Here is a 21088-nt window from a genome sequence, read left to right as displayed (position 1 = left end):
TCCTCCTAAAGAGAACACACTGATGTGTGTGCGTGATCAGGTAGTCTATTGGGAAGAAGCCATGACTTTTGGGGTCTTTATGTCCTCCTCCTACCTAATTCATGAAAATGTACACCTTTAGTGGCCTAGTTTATTCAGCCCTCTACTTGACTATTTCCTGATATTTGGGATGGTTTTACTGGACCTGTTTGGCTTCAGGCTTTACTGGATCCCTTTTGGTTCAACTGGACCCAGTTGTTTATTCCTTTTTAAAATCTTGAATAGCGAATGTCTGTCTTTTTTTGTTGTTGTGATGTGTTGGGAATGATTTCTCTTTTTGAAAGTTTCCCTCTATAGTTTCTATGGACACATGTTCCTTTTGCTCTGTTTTTAAACCTGCTCTTTCTTTTGGAGGCTGGTAAAGCTTTCAGCTTCACTCCCCTTGACATTTGCTCATTATTATGAGGAAACTGACTAGTCCTTTAGACTATCAGCACTGATCAACTGTTTCCCTATTGAATTGCACCCAGCACCTTACAGTGCAATGAGGATACTTTTGTATCACCTTAGCTTTTTACACATTGGATTTTCGATTATGTAATAGTATACCCGAGGACGGTGGGGGGGGCTGTTTGCATCAACAATAACGCACGTTAGCAGAGTATCATCCCATCCGAAACCTTCCCCCAGGCAATAACCGGGAACCCGGCCATGGGGCAAATAAACTATCTTATTATCCAATAGACAGGGATCATAAAGGAAACAAAATAATCTCTGGCAATCTTCGCTTCTGAGTCTGTCACCTGGTTTTGAATCGCAGTGACGTGAAAACATTAACAGCATCCCCAAAACCATAACAAAATCCCCTATTGGTTAGTTTGGGCATACTACCTGTGAAACCATATAACATCAGGATTCTCACTGGTCTTCCCATGTCAGGTGGATTCGCCAGAGACTTCCCCACAAAACTATACATTATTTTGTTGCAGGGTCGCACAACGACCATTGGCCCATGCAACATTCTACACCACCCTTGATCAGAGCATCTGGATTGGCTGGAGCGGGCACCTCCCAAGCCTGGACCCTGTTCTGTTCACAGCGCTCGGTGTACCTTTTCAAGGTAATGAGAAAGTCTGTGTCCCCATTGTTGCCACTGGTCTGATCACCTAGCCTGAGAGAGTGCTTGCAGATTGCAGTTTTTGGTGGACAACTCATGTATCAATCTTGTCTGCTTCGCTGGGAACAGCTCCTTATCACCATGAGTAGGTAGCCATTGATCGGCTTCTGCTGGGTCACGTGTGCGAGGACCACAAAACTGAGCCTTCCCGTCTACAATTATGAGGAATTTATTCTGTATATTGCAGGTGGCTCTCTGCCTCCGGAATCGGAAAGTTCCCATCCGCCCTTGTCTTTGGCTGCGAACACTGTTTGTGCTTCATGATGCTGGGACTGCACTTGTCCCTCCATGTATTTGAGGCCTGTGATTTCACCTGCTATTCACTAAAGTTATTCTATGGTGTCCCTATGCGTTCTAATATCTTCTTAGAGGTTAGTAGTGGCAGAGCCCTGTAAGGTCCCTATACGTCCCCGTAGCTCCTTATGGTTAGTTGCAGTAAAGCGGTTGCAAGCTCGGTCCATGTATGCTTGGCTTTCTTGCGTTTCGCTGGGGAAACGGAAAAGCTTTTGATAGTATGTACATGTATCTGTCCTCTGTCTATAGAAGGTGTAAGCATGTTCTTTGTGTATATATGTGTGTGTCTGCGTATCTTCGTGTAGGAATGCAAATTTGCTTCAGGTCGATCGCTATGTCGTGTTGTCACTAGTGACATTATCACGGCTGGACTTTGTCATCAGTCGATTTGCTCCATTGATGAGGGACCTGTCTCCTCAAATCCATCAATTGGGTACTTTTTAAAGGGCCACCTGAGAGTATCTCTTCGCTTATGTGGAATACACTGGTGCGCCTGGCGATTGGCCGAACAGCGAGTTACATCTTTCGTTCCTCGTTCTTCGGGTTGATCTCCGCATAGGGGACATGAGGGCCATTCCAGGGTCCCCCTCTTCAGTTACACTTATATGTGCCTAAAGACATGCTGCCGGCAGCAGATACATTTTTTACCATTTTGCATTATTTTTAGTGTGTACATTCGTGTTTACCATGCATGGCTACTAAACGTGGCTAGTGCCCTAAAATGGATGTGTCATGAGATTTTCCTTGCTGCTTTAGCCATATTGTTTGGCCTTCTTCCTGCCTTACCAAGTCAGGAAATTCTTTATGGTCATGCACTTACCCGGGAAAGCTGATGCTTCAGACACAGAGGCCTCATGGTGTATGCCATAAACATTTATTCAATAATAAAGGGGTTGGAAAATGCATCACTGTCCCTAACCTAGAAGGGATTTCCCCACCTCAACCAAACCTAAGGGCCTGTCGTGTGTTAAGCTGTCCAAAGCAACAATGTCCTGTGTCCGAAATGCTATCTTAGCCCTCACACTCAAAGGTGCTAAGGATAATGTCTCTGACATGCAAAGTGTGCAAATGTTCAAGTTCCAAATTAATAATGTTCACAACTCCAGGGAATGACTCTCTTCTCCAGGTTTCTCTCTGCCAAAACAAAAGTTCAAAAGAATAACCAAGTTCTTTGTAGCTCAAGGGGATAACTCCCCTCCTCTTGATGTTGAAACTTATTCCAGAGGAAATGTCTCCTTTACCCAAGTCCTTCTCACATTCAACGTAATTCACAAATCCTAAGGGCATGAATCTTTCTTGGGATTCTCTGATTCATACAACACCTGGTATACTCCCCTGGAAGGTTATAATTATTCTTTTATAACCTGCTTAATACCAGGGATTGGTTTCTAAACGCGGGGATCAGGATTCAAACCTATGCTGCGCTACGTTGTCTTGCTTCCAAGACAAACACGTTTCTCCTGCGCTCCCCTCCGCCCCCCTCACCATAGGTTCTTTCATATAGTTCTTTGATACAATTTGGGTGCAGGTCCCAGACTTGCAAACCATCTATATTCTCCTGCCAGGTTCCTTCTCGTTACGCATTCACTGCAGTTACCAGTCCTTAGGGCATGGCTCTTACTTGGGATTCTTTAACTCTCAAAACACCTGGTATAATCTCCTCCCAGGCTCCTTTTCACATTAACTGTACTTCACTTCACCCACTTGGCTTGGACTGGTATACTACCCTGCCAGGTCTTTTATTATTCATTGCGTTTCAGTCTTTTCTGCCACGCTGTTTTTCCCACGTGTATTTTATAATTTTGCTACCGGTACCAGACCCTTTTCCATGGACTTCTGATCTTGTAATCAAATGTCCCACTGATGCTGTAATCCCGCTTGGCTTCCCCCAGCTCTGAAGCTGTGTTTCCGTCAGTAAGCGGTGCACCTTCCAGAGCCCCCCGGGGGGGGGGCATCCCTGTCAGCACACTCAACTGTTCAAAGCAGTGGGTTCAGGGCCCCTTGAAACTCCCCTGTCGAGGTCTGCAGCTTGTCATTGGGTCTGCCGAGGGCTTCGTTCGCTTTTTGGCTTCTACCACGCCTGCGGCTCCCCTTGGCATCATCTTCTCTTCTTGTTGTCTCGGTGGCAGTGCTTCGACCCGTGTGCTTCGCTGGACAATGTTCCCAGACCTTCCACCACCCTGCAAGACCGTCTGCTTCCTCTGACTGCTCCGACCTGCTTCAGAGGCAGGGAATCTCCTGTGCCACCAGCTGCTGTACTTCCGGTCTCTCTCCTCGGCTCTCCTTACCACAGCTGGATAAGAAGCTGACAAACGCATGCTTCTTTTCCTGGCATGGTTTTATAAGCCATGTCGGGCCCATTGCATTATCCCAGCCAATAGACTGCTGGTGTTTATTTGCATTACGGGTAATCATCTTTGCTCTTTGCCTCTTCCTCATCTCAGTTTTTGTTCCTTTATTTGCTCTGATATGGAGGAATGCTGTCAGTAAAATTGTCAGGTTTTTGAAGGGGATGATGGCAATATGCCATTAGGGCATGAGAGATGGAGGGAATATCCCTAAAAGGGAAAGGGGGGATATTGTGCCTCACCTGATGTCATGTCATCCACCCGAGGGTTGCCTCCCCCCATGTGGTCCTCCCTCAAATAGCCGCCTCAGGATCAGGTAGCGGCTGCCGTCTCCTGGCAACATGAGGAGAGGCGATCTCAGGGAAAGGACTGATGACAACATCAGATTCATCAGTGTGTGTGTGTGTCCCAGGAAGGGGGTGACACTGTCTAGTCCCTTTCTGCGTCCTTGGTGCCAAAAAGTCTGGGTGTGGGACAAATGTGAAACCAGTAGGTTGTCCTTGATTGGACAACTACTAGCTGTTTGAATGGTGCAGATCCTTATCAATGGTGGGCTTGGACACACAGCATGGGGGAGACAACGCTCCACCCACAACCCCAGTCTATGAACTTGGAAGCTTGGCTCCTGAAGTCATAAAATTTGGCCATTTAAAACTACCTCAAAGGTGTACGAACATCCTCAACGAGGCCCGCAAACCAAAAACCAGACACTGTTATTTCAACAAATGAAAAGATTTTTAATATGGTGCCAGTCAACAAAATATGAACCCGATCGAATGCACTCCATCGCACATTTTGCATTATATGCTCCACTTACTAGACTCCGGCTAGTATCTAACACCATCAAGGTTCAACTAGCGGCTCTATTCGCGTACAACACTTCTCAAAGCAAGGTGTCCTGGTGGAAAACCCTGTCATTAAGGCATTCATGGAGGGAGTAAAAAGACTTTAACCTTCCATTTCAAACCCGCCTCCAGGGTGGGACCTAAATATGGTACTTGCAAAGCTCATAGGACCCACCTTGGTGCCTATGCACAAGTCCAGCCTTAAACACAAAATGGCTTTTCTGTTAGCTATCACCTCTATAAGAAGAGTCTGAACTAAAAGCTTTGTCAGTGCAAAACCCTTTGTTATCCACAAAAACAAATCAGTACTAAGAACACACCCTAGGTTTTCACCTATGTCCATATCTAAGTTCCATGTCAACCAATCCATCGAACTACCAGCTTTCTTTCAAAACCTGTCAAGCTCAGCTGAGAAACTCCACACACTAGATGTATGGAGGGCGGTCCTTTACTATGTAAACAAGACCGCTAAGAAAAACAGACCAACTGTTTGTCTCCATAGCACCTGACAGGAAAGGTGAACACATTTAACAAAACGCCATCTCCAAATGGATAGTGAAATGCATACAGCTCTGCTACTCGCTGTCAAATAACTCTTTCACACTGAGAGCTCAGGAGTACAGGGGCTACCTTAGCCTTTATTGCGAATCTCCTGCTGGATGCCATTTGCAAAGCAGCTACATGCAGCTCTATTCATACTTTCACTCAGCACTTCTGCATTGACCCACATTCTAAAGCAGATTCACAGGTGCGACAAGCGGTGCTAAAACATCTGTTTGCCACTGTACCTTCTCACAACCCACCACCTTCTCCAGGTACTGCTCGCTAATCTATGCATAGCATGTGATCTAGACACACAAGCCTCAGAAGGGATACCTTACTCACCGTAATCGTATTTCTGATGCTTGTATCTACTTAGATTCACATGCTCCCACCCTTCTTTCCCTTCTGGAGTAGAAGGAACATGGATGTTTCTCTGGCTTTATCTGCTATCTGCTTTATTACATCTGTACTTGCGCTATACTTCATGCTACCTCATGTCAGAAATAAAACAATCCGAGGGACCTCGATGCTTGAAGGACCATGGGTACAGTAGACGCCACACTAGGTATAGTATTACTGGCACGTCCTGTCGACATTTGTTTTCAAGTTTGGAAAACAAAAATGAAATACTCCACAGCTACCACTAGGTGGCGGCGGCGGCCTATGCATAGCATGTGAATTTAAGCATATACAAGTATCCGAAATACGAGTGCAGTGAGTAAGGTATCCCTTATGTTGAAGTGCATAGTATTCCTCCATTTTACCTGCTGTAATGTTAAGGCTTAATAAATAGTATAGGTTTCTTCTTCTTCTTCTTTGTGGACCTCTATAACTTAGCTGCCTCTGAGTGTTAGCTGTAATTAGATACCAACCCTTGATCTCCTAGGTCTGTCTTACAGTTCAACCTATGGTAACTTTAGAACGTTTGGTTAAACTAAATGTAAAAGTCCGTGCTCGTCAACTAGGTTGGCCTCTCCCCTAATGGGCAGGTATGAAAATCTCTCCCAACAATGGCCTTCAAGCTTTTTTGCCCAACTTACACATACATCATCGGGACATTTTTCTAATCTGGGCAACACAATGAGGCAATAAAATTCACTCTGACACACTGATTTGTCATCCTCTTACTTTCCCTCCCACAGATCCAGATATGTCAAGCCCGCCACTTTATGCATTCCGCTGCATCCAGATGTGCAAGCCATGGAAACAGCCACTGCACAGCCCATACTGCCTAATATATATATTTCATAACCAATTCTAGTGTTAGAAGCCGTGACAAAGCGCTCCCCTGGCAATTATTTTACTTCTAATCTCTGCTTACTTCTAATAAAATACCCCTGCTGCGTGGATCGTCTGGCTGTTGTAACACTATAAACCAACCTAGATTAAAAATCCAGACACTACCATGCTTTGAGTTTCAAAAGGATTTATCATTATTTCATTGATACAGGTATGTCCTTAAATCTTAAGTTTCAGTCAATATATGTTTGAATAACTAAAAATATCGAACCACATTCAATCTGACAGTACCAACCACAGTGAATTAAATGGTACAGTGTGCCTCCAGAGCCCTACTGGTAAATCGAGGCACACCCACCTGACAGCAAGTACCCCAGAAAATATTACGTTAACACTCAGTTGCATTAACCTAACAAAAATACCCATAAGAAATGTAAGTACCTAACAAAGAAAACACCCAACATTAACTGATTAGCGCGCACGTGATAATGTTTCGCCCGTTTGTCCTTTGTTCAGGCAAACAAACTTCTTATTGTTTGGCCTGTTTATTGGGCTTTATCCAAGCAAAACTCATACATGATCTCGCTGCCTGTTTTTTGGGGCTAGGACATAGTAAAACGTTGTTCTCAATATTTGTTTGGCATCAATTCATATAAATTGGTTAATCGTACATAATTCGTTTGTGTGTCTAATTCATTAGTGCGTTTTCCAAGTAGCCTGTAAAGAGAAGGGGAAAGAGAAAAGCAAAAATAGGGAGGTGAGGGGTTGTGCATGGTAATTGGATTACAAAAAATCATTACCTCATTCCGTTTTGGCATACCCGAGTACATTAGTAAGTGGGGTTCCGGTCCCATAGCCCTGTTGCTAACTTGTTCCAAATCCAACGTTGCTAGTCTGTACCACCACTAGACATTCTTTAGTAATTGTGAGTTTGTTTTTAATGGCAATATTAAGTTATATCACTTATCATATTCAAATGGACTACGAAGTCTAATTACAAATCTGTGATCAACCCTTTCTTACCTCTGTTTGAATTTGTATGCAACACACGAAGTTAGAGGCTCAGTTGCGCACACAGTGTTATGAAATTCCTGTACCTGGTCAATTTTGATGTGTTTAAATCAGCAGCGACTCCGTGTCAGTGCACGTACCAACTTGGCTTCCCATTATTTTCTGTCTTTCATTTTATACTTTAATTATGTCATTGCCATAATTGTTATGTAGTCTCATCATTAGTAATCACGATTTTCCCTGAGTAACTTTGCAATGTTTCAGCATGTTCGTGCAGCACGTCCTGTGTTCAGGAACTCCATCACCATACTGTTTACCCTATAGGTAATGCCACGCTTGTGACGTCTTGGGTCGGGATGACGTCACGTGCATCCTGACGTCATCACATCCCAGAGTCATCCCGCTGTTTGTGTTTGCGTGTACTTTATTAATTAGGGCCAACGGGCTTACTTTTAACCCAATTCCTGTCCCCTGTCATGTCGGAAATATAGTTCAGTCTTCTTGACATGGTCCTACTTCAATTCTAATGTATCATGGTGCTATGTACTGTACTTTAACGTAAACATGTACATTGTTACCGTACATTTATACACGCTTTCCATTAGTGGCTCCTAATAACCCATAGTCATTGATGTTATATCAATGCCTCATTAACTGCAGTGCAACTGTGCTCCTGGAAAAGAAAAACCCTGACCTATTGTTCTGGAAACAACATTTCACCATTGCCTCACAACTGCCACTTGTTTAAATGGGCTGATATTTCACACAGAACGATTTGGACTGCCATTGACTTGTGTATTCAGGTGTATTGTTTTATCTTGAAAGTTCCGATTCTGGTGAACTAGTTCAAGTAATGGTCTCAATGTTGGTGTCCAGTTAAGGGTACCGACCAGCAATGTCGAAAAATGGTCTCACAAGGTATGGTATGCGGTATCCACTTATTTATATGCCCTTGCATGCAGAGTCATTAATGACGTCTTGCATGGAGTGAGTCAGTCATTCGACCAAAATAAATGTTGTGTGTTCCTCCATCTTCATATGAAGGTTTGCTTTTCTGTATCCATGTTGAGTCTCCGTGTGGCACATTTAAGTCTGCATATCAACTTTGCCTCTTCCTGTTTGCGGGTCATTTCACTATCTCCCATCTTATATTCTGATGTATGCGCTTCACTCTGATTAATTTCATCCGTTCTTTATCATCCATCTGGTGTTCCAGTGCCCAATGTTCTTGTGCAGGTAATGGTTTCTCAAGTGTTCCCTCATACGAAATCTCAGTTCTCTTATAGTCGATTCCACATACAACTTATTGCAGACACAAGTCACTATACAGACAACATATTTAGTCCTACAATTGATAGTCCTCTATTTTCACTCAGTGATAAATCCTTGTAACATATTATTCAAAGGATATTTTCACATTGTATAATTCATGCACTTGTCGAAGTTAGGTACTTATGTTGTTTTATTTGGTATTTGTGTTAGGTTAATGCAATTGAGTGTTCACGTAATATTTTCTGGGGTACTTGCTGTCAGGTGGGTGTGACTCGATTTACCTGTAGGGCTCTGGAGGCACACTTTACAATTTACTGTGGTTGGTACTGTCAGATTGAATGTGGTTCGGTATTTTTAGTTATTCAAACATATATTGACTGAAATTTAAGATTTAAGGAAATACCTGTATCAATGAAATAATGAATGATATATAAATCCTTTTGAATCTCAGTACATGGTAGTATTTTTTGCAATATATATATATTTGCTCTCTGTATCCTCCTGTGCTTCAGGAAGGCCGAAGACATTCTGCTTCTTGTTATTGGCAGGGCATCTGACCCACTTCACCGGGCGCAGATCCACGCCTAGAGTTGATTTGGTTTACAGTTGGCACATTACAAGCCACATAAAGAAGGAAATGAAGTGGCATGTTTGACCACATTGCCATGTAGGGGATATGCAGAAAAGTAACATCTGCATGGTGCCGTTTGCACATTATATTTATTTGAAGCTGTTCTGTGGTCGCGCAACAATATTTTGTATATGCTTTTCCTGCACTGTGCCTTTTTGATTCATTGGTGGCATCCCACCTCCTCGACTATCTGGGAGGCACAAGCACCACCCCACCTTATACACTCTCTGGAAGGCACATTTGGCAGCGGCCGTACCAGCAGAGTTCCAGGTCGTTTGCTTCTGCTGCATGAAAAGATGGGCAATTTAGGCAGCTCGCCATAAGCAAATCCGGTAGCGGGACCAAACTCCAGCTTCAGCAGTCTTACTCTCTCCAGCACAGCAACATCACCAGTGACTCCACAGCAGACCTTCTTGCTTGAAGACCCTCCTCATCTACACTGGTGCCATCAGAGCATCACTGGAAATGCCACTGCTTATCTCGCACCTTTTGTGGACCCCTGTGTGTTGTTAGTTGGTGGCAAGAAACCGCAGAAGATACCCGAAGCACAAGGTTCCTAGCAGTAGCATCGCCTTTAGAAAGCCACTTGAGTGCTCGTGAAATCCTTTCTGTAACATTTGGCATTCTCTTTCAATTTGTGTCCTGAACATACCATTTTCGTAGTGTGCAGCATTGAGGCCTGCACCACGTGTGGCAAACCAGAAGCCAGCCCATCTCCTCCATTGTTTTCTCTGGGATACTAAGTTCCAAATGAACCTTTTTCAGTGATAACTTGCCTTCGACCATGCTAGATTAGCTGGATACATCTCCCCCTGTCCTGGAGTCCGGACTCAGACTGCACTCTTCCTGTGCTGCTGCAGTTGGCCCTTCCTCACCATCCCATCCCATCCTCCAGAAATCCAGGGCTGAAGCCTGTGGTCCACGATGGCTGCCGGAGCCATAGTCTTCTCTCCTGAAGTCCGCATCATTGACTCTGCTCTGGAAGCGCTCCCAAAGCTGCCTGTCCGTCTCCAGGAGCCACCTATTTGCTCTTCAAGTGCTGGCTGCGTGCGAAACTCGCCCTGTGCTCTGCCAGTGCTACCAGCGTTGTTGTCGGTCTGCTTGCAATCCAGGACAAGCCTGTGCTCTTGTCAGTGTAACTGGAGTGCCCCCATCTTTCTGAAGTCCTGGACTTGGTCTGCACTGTATGAATGTCCTGGAAGCTCTCCAGCCCACTCGGAGTTCAGTATTATCCCGAGTTATCCTCAATCCTCCAAAAATGCAGAAGTCACTATGCCTGTCTGAAGGGCAACAGTCGGCCTATGCTCTGGGAGTTCAGCCCTCTGCCCTCCTTGGATGCAGGGCACGTGCGTGCTCTGCTCCATCCTACCAGGCCGATCTCTCTGCCAGCACTGCCAGAGCTGACCCGGGAACGCTAGGATTCCAGGAATAGTCGCGTGCTCGGAGTGCTGCCGGAGCTCTCTCGTCGATGTCAGGATTTGAGGACTCGACCTCCGCTTGGAGCGTTGGACCGTAAGCGATTGAAGACGACAATTCTGGCAGCGAAACCTTCTGCTCCTCTAAAGATTTGCATACGCACTATTTTTAATTTATTTTTCTTCTAATTTTGGATCTGGCCCCTAGGCTACTTCCAGGCGACATTAGCTGTGCCTGAACTGCCAAGACGCTTGCTTAGGAAGCATGAAGGAGCAGGCTTGATGACAAAGGGAGGGGGCGAGGGGGAGACCATTATTCCAGCAACATTAGTGCCATCTCTCTGCATGATGGTGCCAGGCTAAAACTGTCTCTAAGGTGCATTGGTTTCGCTGTCCAATGAGAGCTGCTGCTTAAGTCACATGATTTCAGGAAATGTATTCAGGCTTTTCCCAAATGCCACTTAAAAGCCGATTTAATTTCAGAGCCCATCCTTCCGTGCGTTCAAGTGCAGGCTGGGATCCCGGGGATTGCGCGTTTGTATGTGGGTCTGGGTCCGTCTATTTTCGCGTGTCTGTTCAGTGCTTGGGCTTTGCATTGTGGATATTGCCATCGTGTGTACTCCGTGGAAGCTTGTGAGTTTTTAAAGTGACGGGCATAAATGTTTTCTGCAAATTGTCACAAGCAAGTCAAAACCAGCAGAGGCGAATTTAATCGGGGGAGAGGGCCAATGGTCATTACAATGGTAAGTGCGGGTAGTACCGGTCAACACTACCAGTTTGAGGCAAAAAAACGTAGAGGAGCCATACCCCATCTTGCAGGGCGGCTGCCAGCACTGCAGTATTGAACACAATGTCCTGCTGCTTGTGCTAAAAAAATTAGGCTGAGTAGTGTGGGCTCGCTTTGCTCCTCTTACCAGATCCCTACCTAAAAAATAAATCACAGACCAATTATGTTTATGGAAAAGTTGAAGGCCGTAGGCATTTTATTTTCTTACAGAAAATACAACACAACAAAAATCAATACACTGCCATATGCTTTTGGGCACCTTGTGTCCAGTCCCGAAGTTGCCCAAGGCTTCGTTCCCTGGCACATGTCACCACACCTGAGCGAGTGTTCCTCACACCCGTTCAGGTCCCCCCCTGAAACCTGTCGTGGATGTCCTCCCAGTGCATCCCTGGGAGGCTCCGCCAGGATGTAATTGTGTTTTTGAAAAGTAGTCCTTGCTTCACTTCTTCCAGCCACCTGCCTGCCCGGGTCACGAAAGAGTGCCCCACTATCCATGCCGATTCGTAGGGTCCAGCCTCTATGGAAACGGGGAAGAGAAGTGTTTATATCAGGTCCTCCCTCATGTATTTTTTAAAATATTGCGACTTCCATCCCCCAATTCTTTTCACACTCTTCGCTCCCAGGCCCCCTGCGCATGCAGAGGTTGCTGCTCCTATCCTGAAAGAGTGTGTTCCAAATTCGGCTGTATCCCATCCTGCTTTTGCCACCGCCTGTTTCAATACGGCCTGAAACTGGTACCTGCTGAGTGCGCTGCCGTCCCTATGTATTAATACACTCTGGTCGAAGATCTAGGAATTCTTGGTGATGCATCTGGGACAGTGGTCCTTCTCTCTGATGCAATTGAGGTCTATTGCTCTCCCCTTCCCCGTTTGGTCTATTTTAGATTTCTTTAGCATTATAGACATCCCCTTGTTTCCCATACAAACGTCTTTCCTTGCCAGGCCGTCTCCTGCCACTGTATTACTGGCCACCAGTTCCCCTACCCTGAAAGCCCCATAGTATGCCAGCGCAAATGCTGCCCTGAACAGCGCGGTTTCGTATGTGCTGCTGCATGTGTCTCGTAGTACTTTTAACAGAATTATCAACTTCCCAAAATTTACCGGCCTTCTGTTATCTGGTTTCTTCCCCTCTTATTTCGCCCATCCTCTCATAGCGTACTTTATTCTAGCGCCGTCGGTAGGGTCCGGTATGCCCGCCACTTTTGTGGTATATGCCACCGCTGCTAGGTGCGCTGCTGCCCAGCGTTTCTTTTTCCCTTTGGCAAATGCCCCTTCGAGAAATTCACACATTTTTTCCGTTGAAATTTTTTCCACCTCTTTTCCACCTGTTTCCACCAACACATCTTTTACATGCTTTTCGTACTGCTTACCCGTTTTGTACGTTAGGGAGTACCTGGTCAGTTTGTCAATGACCCTTTCCTTTCTCCATTCTTCTCCCACTTCTTTTGAGTCGACCTTGTGACCAACCGTGCTTTCCTTTCCAGTGCCTCCAACGGGACCCATGCCTTCCGCGGCGTGGGCGTTCTTTCCTTGTTGGCGTCCAGTCTCAGCTCCCTGAATTTTTCCCACTGAAAGCGAGAGATTGCATCAGCCACCACATTTGCTTCCCCAGTGATATGCCTTGCCTTTATGCATGTATTCATTTTTAGGCTTTCCAGCGGGATTGCCCTCATTAATTCCAACACTGTTATGCATGACGCACTTCCTTTATTTAACACGTGCACCACCGCCATGTTATCTGACCATACTGCCAACTCCTTGTTTCCTAGCTCTTCACCCCCATGCGCATAACGCGACCCATATCGGGAAGAGCTCCAGCAGCGTTATGTTTTTCGTTCATTCCGCCACCTGCCATGTTTTTGGCCACTTGCCTGCACACCATTGTTTCCCCAGTATCGTGCCAAAACCAAGGCCACCGGTTGCATCGGTGAACACCCTTTTACCTTCCTCATTTACCGGTGAGCGCCATATCACCGACCCATTGAAGTATTTCAGAAATTCTGCCCACACTTCCAGATCTCTCTTGATTCCTGCCCCTAGCCTGACTCTGTGGTGCCCCTTTGTAGCCCCTCTCGTTTTCAGCTCAATACTTCTCTGGAACACCCTCCCCTGTGGTATGACTCTTCCTGCAAAGTTCAGCTTTCCTGCCAGCGCTTGCAATTCTCTCACTGTCACTTTGTTTCTTCCTTGTAGTTACTTTGTCTTCAGCAGATCTGTCACCTTGTCATCCGGGATCCGGCACCTTCCTTTGCATGAGTCAATTTCTATTCCTAGGAATTGGATAATCTGCATTGGGCCCATCGTTTCCTCCTCCGCCAGTGGAAAACCCCACTTGCTTGTTGTTTCCACAAATTTATCCAAGGTTGCCCTGCATAGCTCTGAACCTTTGGGTCCAACGAATACAAAATCGTCCAGGTAGTGTACCATCATGGACTCCCTCATCTCTTCTGTTACCGCCCATTGCAAAAATGAACGTACCCTCCCAAAATATGCACATGAGATGGCGCACCCCATCGGGAGACATTTGTCGATGAAGTATTCCCCCTCCCAATGCGTACATAACCATCTTTGAGATCTGCTGTTGACTGGCAACAGGCGGAATGCAGATTTAATGTCTGCTTTCGCCATCCATGCCCATTTTCCTGCTTTCCTGACCAGTTCTACTGCCTCTTCGAAGTCTGAATATGATACCGCTGCGTCGCTCCTGGCGATGCCGTCATTCACCGAGGCCCCCGGGGGGGGTAGGATAGGTGGTGTATCGGCCTGTATTCCCCTTCGTCTTTTTTCGGCACCAGCCCCAGTGGAGAGCATATACATTCTTCGAATGGTAAGGCTGTAAAGGGGCCCTCCACCCTCCCCAGTTCTACCTCTTTCTGGATCTTACTGGTCACTATATCTCTGTTCTCGGTTGCCGACTTCAGGTTTCTAGGAATGTCTTGCGCTCCCTGCCCGGTAAACGGGATGTTAAAACCTTCTCTAAAGCCTTGTCTGATCTGATCTGCCTTTTCTTGGTCTCGGTATTTCTGGAGCCACCCCTCCATCCTCTCAATTTTTACTGGCGTGGCCCCCTTCCCGCCCCAGTTCTTATTTCCGCGTCTCATCGCTTCTGCTGCTTGGAGTTGCAGCCCTTGTGCACTTTGAGCTGCTGTGGTCTCCCTTACTTCTCTCGCACTTGTAGCTGAACTTGCATTTCCATCCCCAACTACAGGGTACCCCCTTCTCAAAATTCCGACATTGTCCTGGTTCTGCTCGTGCTGTTCCCGTGCTCCCGCTGCCGCCTCCCCCCTGCGTTGTTGGGGGCAGGCTGCTCTGCCACCCTCTCTGTGACCCATAATTTCTGCTCCGAAAACTCTGGTCTCTATTTCTGTCATAGCTGGATTTTTACCTTCTGTTATTGTATCTATAATCCGCTTTTTAATCATTCTGCCAATATTGCCTTCTCTGCTGCTCCCCTGCGCTTCGCTCCTTGGAATCCCATTTCTCCTTCAGTACATTAAATATGTAGAGATTAAAATTTTCCTCATCCCAGCCCATATCCGGAAAACAGTCCATCTCCTTTCTGAACTCGTGATCATACTCCAGCCATGCGTCACCCCCAAACGCGGCGTGTACCTTCAGCACCCTCTGCTGATACGCCATTAATGCTACCCCGTCTTCCGAGAATTTTTGTAATGTAATTGTAGACATTATGGTGAAGGCTGCCATCCAGTTGTCAAAATTCCTTACCACTTGCCCCTTTTTTAGTAAGCTTTTCTCGTCCTCCTTAATGTCCTCTAGGGCCACATTCATCCCCCTCTTTTGACAATCTAACAATGTGAAAATATCGATAAATTCCTTCCTCCATATTTTCTCCTTTACTTTGTCATTTATATACCAAGCCATTGCCTTCATTGACCTGCCCTGTGAATCTTTACCCATGGTTGGCATGCCATATTTCATCATGAGTGGCCCCCCAATTTCTGCCGCTGCCACCGTCGGTGGGTCCCCTGACACTGTTGCTCCTGGTGCCCCCGTTGGCACCCCCGGTTGTGGGTTGGGTCCTTGCGGTGCTCCCCCCTGTGTTTGGCCCTACCGGTGCACCTTGTGGTGCCGGGACTATTGGTGCCCCTTGTGGCACTGTGACCGGGGTTTCCCTGGGTTCTGCCCCCTGCCCCCCCTGCCTCTCTGTTTCTCCCTGCTCACCACTCCTCTCCATTTTACCCAAGCCCTTAAATGGTCCCTTTCTTCGTCATCACTGCTTGCTTCAGTTGAGGAACTCCCCTGCCGCTCCTCCCTGGAGCCCTTCTCACGTCTGCTCTTCTTGCCATTGGTTCTGGGCGACTTACTTGAAACCGTGACACAATTTTTTAACATTTTTACGATCTTATTCCCCACATTACAGTACCTTTTTGTTTTTATCTTTTTTCTTTCTCTTGGTAGGTGCCTCTGTCTGTTCCTCCGATCTCTTCGACTCCACTCTCCCCCTCTTCTGTCCTTGCAGTACCTAGTCTTCTCCTTCGCTGCTGCTGGGCTCTATGAACAGCAAAGGTGACATTGCCTTCGCCCTTTCTTCCTTCTGCATTATCTCCAGCACCCATTGTGCCCCATATTCTTTCTCTGCCTTTCTCGCCCATTCTGAGAATTCTTGAGCCCTTTTTGCTCTTCCTTCCGCCATCCTTCTCGTCTGAATTCTGTCAGCCACGCTTTCCGGCTCCTTCGCCCCGTGCGTCCTCTGTTTTTTCTGGTCTTCTAATCCCGATCTTCCTCGGCCGTCTCGCTTGTCCACGGCGAAAGTGCTCTGTTCGCTCGCAGCTGGTACTTCTGGGTCGCTCCTGCTCCGGCACGGCTAGGTGAACTCGTAGCCACTGCGTTTAGATCGAATTAAGAGGAGGTGGAAATGCGTGAGCCCACAAGAGCAAACGTTTTTCCTTCCCCTTATCCAGGCACTAAGAGCCTATCCGATAGAGGTGAGCTCTTACCTGGTTTGTGCCGCCTCTCCTTTTCCTGGCTTACTTATACACCCCCGGCCTTTTGTTCCTTCTTGGGGGTGGCCGGGTTACCCCCCCCCCTGGCCCCTTGCTGTTATATTTCGCACCTTCCCAGGTGCTGCTTCCTGCCCTTTCCTGGGCTTTTACTTGTGGCGCCGTTCGGTCACCCCTCCCTACGCTTTCGCGCCGTTTCCCCCCACCCCGCGCCTAAACTCCCAGACCCTCTATCGTCCCACATATCGTCCCGCATTTCATGCGGCCCGGGGCCTGGGGCAAACGAGGCCTGTCTCATCCGCACATGCCAGCATCACAACAAGACATTTTCATGCAGCTTGGACACAACGGAAATCCTGAGGCCGGACTCAACAGCATATAGTGCTGCCCTTTTTTCTCTTCATGTGATTTGGTTATAAACAAACCATTGCACAATACAAAAATATCTTTGCCAATAGTAATGAATACACAATATTTCATGTTACATACATTTAAAATATAAACTAATGAAACATCTGATTCCTTCTTATTTATTGTGAATAAATGGTATTTTTGTTTGCAATCCTATCCATATTTTGCATACTTTCCTAGTTCGATACATGGAGCGGCCTGACATCATATATTCCCAGGGATCTTGTGTCTTTGGTATAATTGTGCTTACTAAGTATTCCCGGTGATGGGTAATAAATTAAGTCACAGCCGCATTATGAATCTTCTCAAAACAATGTCATTGCAATTAGCAAGGTATGGCATCGGTGTCCTACAGTACATGATGGATATAATCCATACTGGCTGCCCAATCCCATCCTTTAGCCTTTTCCTTTTAATTGGGAATTAAGTTGGCAAAGATGTAAGCTGGAAGCCTGTAATTTGTCGGGTCAATGGCACAAGTATTGATTTTTTTCCAAGAGTCTGAACTTCGCATATCCCTGGAAACGGATCTAAATAATTCATTTAGTTGTCTGCCTCATACTGCATGGCCCTTTTTTTAAAATGATTTTTATCCAGACCATCTTGGCCCACCGCCCTAATCAGATTGAATATGTCTTCTTCATCGTATGTATATTTCGAATGGATTGTGTCCTCCCACGTATTCCTCATCTTGTGATAAATAGTTATCCCCAGCTTCGCTCCTTCGGAAAATATTTTCTCGGCAGAGGGCGCTGTGCTTGAGGTTGTGGCGTCAATTGTCCCTCAACGTACTCCGTACTCTGTCGACGTCACCGATGGTATAAGTAGCTCGAGCCGCGCCCGCTGCTTCAGTTCCCTTTTTCCGATCGCTTCGCTATCGAGAACGGCGCGCTTCTATTTTCTGTGAAGAAAATGTCGTCATCTTCGACACCTTCGACACCCAGAACTGGTTTTAAAAAGTGTGCAGATTGTGGGTCTAAGATGTCGATTACCGATCCCCACCGGATTTGTCTCTGGTGTCTCGGTTCCAGTCGCCGAACCGACGACTACGGCTCCTGCCAATCGATGACTGAAAAAGCTCTTTGTGAGAGGAGAGGTAAACTGTCGGTGGGGAGGGAGGCCTCAAAAAAGGTTTAGTCAAAAAAACATAAGAAAGCGACCGAATCTAAGGGATCGGATCGCCATAGGCACTCGAAGAGATCTCAATCTAGAAGTAGATCGAGACATTCTTCGTCATCATCGAAAAAAATGAAGAGGAGACATAGATCTCCATCATCATCTTCTTCAGAGTCGACTGAAGAAATTCGTGGTCCGACTAAATCAGATTCTCCCAGTAAGTGGGAAGAATTCCGCAAAAAGATGATGGAGGTTTTCGAGAATGCGGCCTCGACCCCCTCGAAAGAACCTCGAAAAAGCCATACCCCTAAGGTCGCTCCATTGGACGACAAAGGGAAGTCCAAGGCTACTATGGCTAAGACCAGTAGCGTCGAGGAATACAAAAAACCTCAAGTCGACGTAAAACCGTCGAAACTTCGAGAGTCGAGCACCTCTCCAGTGCCGGCCAAGAAACACAAATCGTCGAAGACTTCGACTTCGTCGACGCCCTCGACGTTGATAATTTCGACACCAAAACCACATGCGTCATCGACGCCATTATCGAAGTCATCTTCGAAAACTTCGAAGACACCCTCGAAAACTTCGAGGGATTTGCCATTTCCTTGGAAGCAGATGGAAGAGGAAGAAAGGAGATTCACTCCTTTGCCCAGATCAGACTTTTTCAAATCTATGTCTGCAATCTATGAAGAGTCTGCTTCAGAAGAAGACGAGGTTACTCCTTTGGGAGTTACTTATGGTACAAGACAAGTTCCTGAAGAACTTATTGACCAGGAATCTAGAATGAGAGACCTGAGTGATACTCTACATTCTGCCAGTGGAGTTGACACATCCCCAGAATTAGAGTTCGCCAAACCTGATCCTGCAGAGCATGCAGATGCTGGGTACAGGGGTCTTATGACCAGGGTAGTTAAATACATGGGTTGGGGTAATACTTCACCCATTTCTGAACAAGATGACATGACGGATATTATCGTCAAGGGACCTCGGAAGGATCCTGTTCTCCCTTTTCACAGGGCCCTTCAAAGGACTGTGGAGAAAAACTGGGAGAAACCAGAAACCATTGCTGCTGCAGACAGCACTTTTCCAAGAAAATACAGACCAGCTGGATCGGATCCTGAATATTTGAATAGACATATCCCTCCAGACAGAGAGGATAAAAAAATTGACGGCTGGGCACGTAAGGTTTTCACGTCAGTCAGTATGGCACTTAAGTCGGCAAATGTCACTTGTACCCTATCCAGGTTTACCCATACCCTGTGGGACTGTATTTCGGCGGCGGCTGATCATATTCCGGAAGGCGAGGAAAGGGAAGGCTTCCTGAATATAGTCAAAGACAGGAAGGAGGCAATAGGGGAATGCCTCCAGTCTGGCCTGGATACTGCTGATAGTATCAGCAGATCCATGGCTGCAAGCGTTGTGCTACGCAGATTTGCGTGGTTGAGGAAGTCGGGATTTGCACCGGATGTGCAAGCTAGACTCCTCAACATGCCCTTTGATGGCTCGAGGCTCTTTGGCAGAAAGGCTGATGAAAGCCTTGAAAAACTTCAGACCTCGAAAGCGGCAGCTAAATCACTTAGCGCCTCTTTGCGCCATCCTCTAAAACCCTATTCCGGCTCATCTTCCTGGAGGGGTCGTTCTTTTCGATACTACTCCTCTTTTGGTAGAGGAAGAGGACAGGCCTCTCAAAGGGGCAAAAGGAACTTCCCTCGTGGAGCACGGGGAAGACGTGCAAAATCAGCCTCAGGAGCGGCATCTGTACCCTCAGCCACTCAATCCCTCTGAGACCTTGTTACACAAAACACCAGTGGAAGGCAGGATCTCTCAACATCTGAAGGAATGGCGGAGCATTACCTCAGATGCTTGGGCACTGGCAACAGTAGCCCAAGGTTACTGGCTCCCCTTTCTAAAAAGGCCTCAGAATCATCCACCGGGAGCCAATTCCGTCAAAATTCCGGATCCGCTCCTGTTGCAGGAAATTTTAACCCTGCTAGAGAAAGGTGCCATAGAACTGGTACCTGTAGCGGAGAGGAACAGGGGTTGGTACTCCCAATATTTTCTCATCCCAAAAAAGGACGGAGGACTGAGACCCATCTTGGACTTGAGAAACTTGAACAAGTTCCTCAGGAAGGACAAGTTCAAGATGGTGACTTTCTCAGATCCTTCAGGCTCTCCAACTCCAAGATTGGTTGGTATCATTGGACCTTCAGGATGCTTACTTTCATGTGCCAATCCATCCAAAGCACAGAAAAGTACCCGAGGTTCGCGATTGGCAATTCTCATTATCAGTTTCGAGTTCTGCCATTCGGGTTGACCTCCGCCCTGAGGCTTTTCGCCAAACTGTTCGCGGTTGTGGCAGCAAGTCTCAGGAAAGGAGGTATTCACATATATCCCTACCTGGATGACTGGTTGATCAGAGCAAGTTCTCCAGAACAAGCTCAGGAACATCATTCGATCACCTGCCACTTTCTCCACAAACTGGGCTTCTCCCTCAATTTCAAGAAGCCCCACATGATGCCATCCCAGAAACTCCAGTTTATCGGAGCATTCTTGGACACTTCATCGGGAAAAGCCTCGCCTCCCGAAGTGAGAGCTCTCCACATCCAGCAGATGGTAACAAAATTCCAGAATGCCCAACGTCTACCGGCCTTTGATTTTCTCAGGTTGCTCGGCCTCATGGCATCCTGCATTTTTCTAGTACCAGAGGCCAGGTTGAGAATGAGATCCCTTCAATGGGCACTCAGAACTCAGTGGTCCCAGTTCTCAGGGAATATGTCGGATCTTCTGCAAGTCCCGAGCGCAGTTGCTCAGGATCTTCTATGGTGGGCTTGCAACGACAACATTCTCAAGGGAGAGTCTTTTTGGCAACTATGGCCGGAGATAACGGTAGTGACGGACGCCTCACTCATGGGGTGGGGAGCACACACCAACGATCTGACAATCAGCGGTCGTTGGTCTCCATCGGAGTCCAAACTACACATCAACCTATTAGAGCTGACGGCAATCAGACTAGCTCTGAAGGCCTTTCTGCCCTCTGTACAGGGAAAGAATGTTCTGATAATG

The 21088-nt window shown here is 46.7% G+C and overlaps 1 protein-coding gene across 4 annotated transcripts in view; it reads left to right on the top strand.

Annotated features, from left to right (window-relative positions):
• CEP164 (centrosomal protein 164) overlaps positions 1 to 21088 on the top strand; it is a 586844-nt gene that overhangs the window by 255633 nt on the left and 310123 nt on the right. The gene's annotated exons all lie outside the window — the stretch shown is intronic.

This window comes from Ambystoma mexicanum, chromosome 9, assembly GCF_040938575.1.
Source record: "Ambystoma mexicanum isolate Mex_15411 chromosome 9, UKY_AmexF1_1, whole genome shotgun sequence".
Classification (NCBI taxonomy): Eukaryota; Metazoa; Chordata; class Amphibia; order Caudata; family Ambystomatidae; genus Ambystoma; species Ambystoma mexicanum.
Note: the sequence above shows the minus strand (reverse complement) of the source record. Positions and strands in the feature narration are given on the sequence as shown.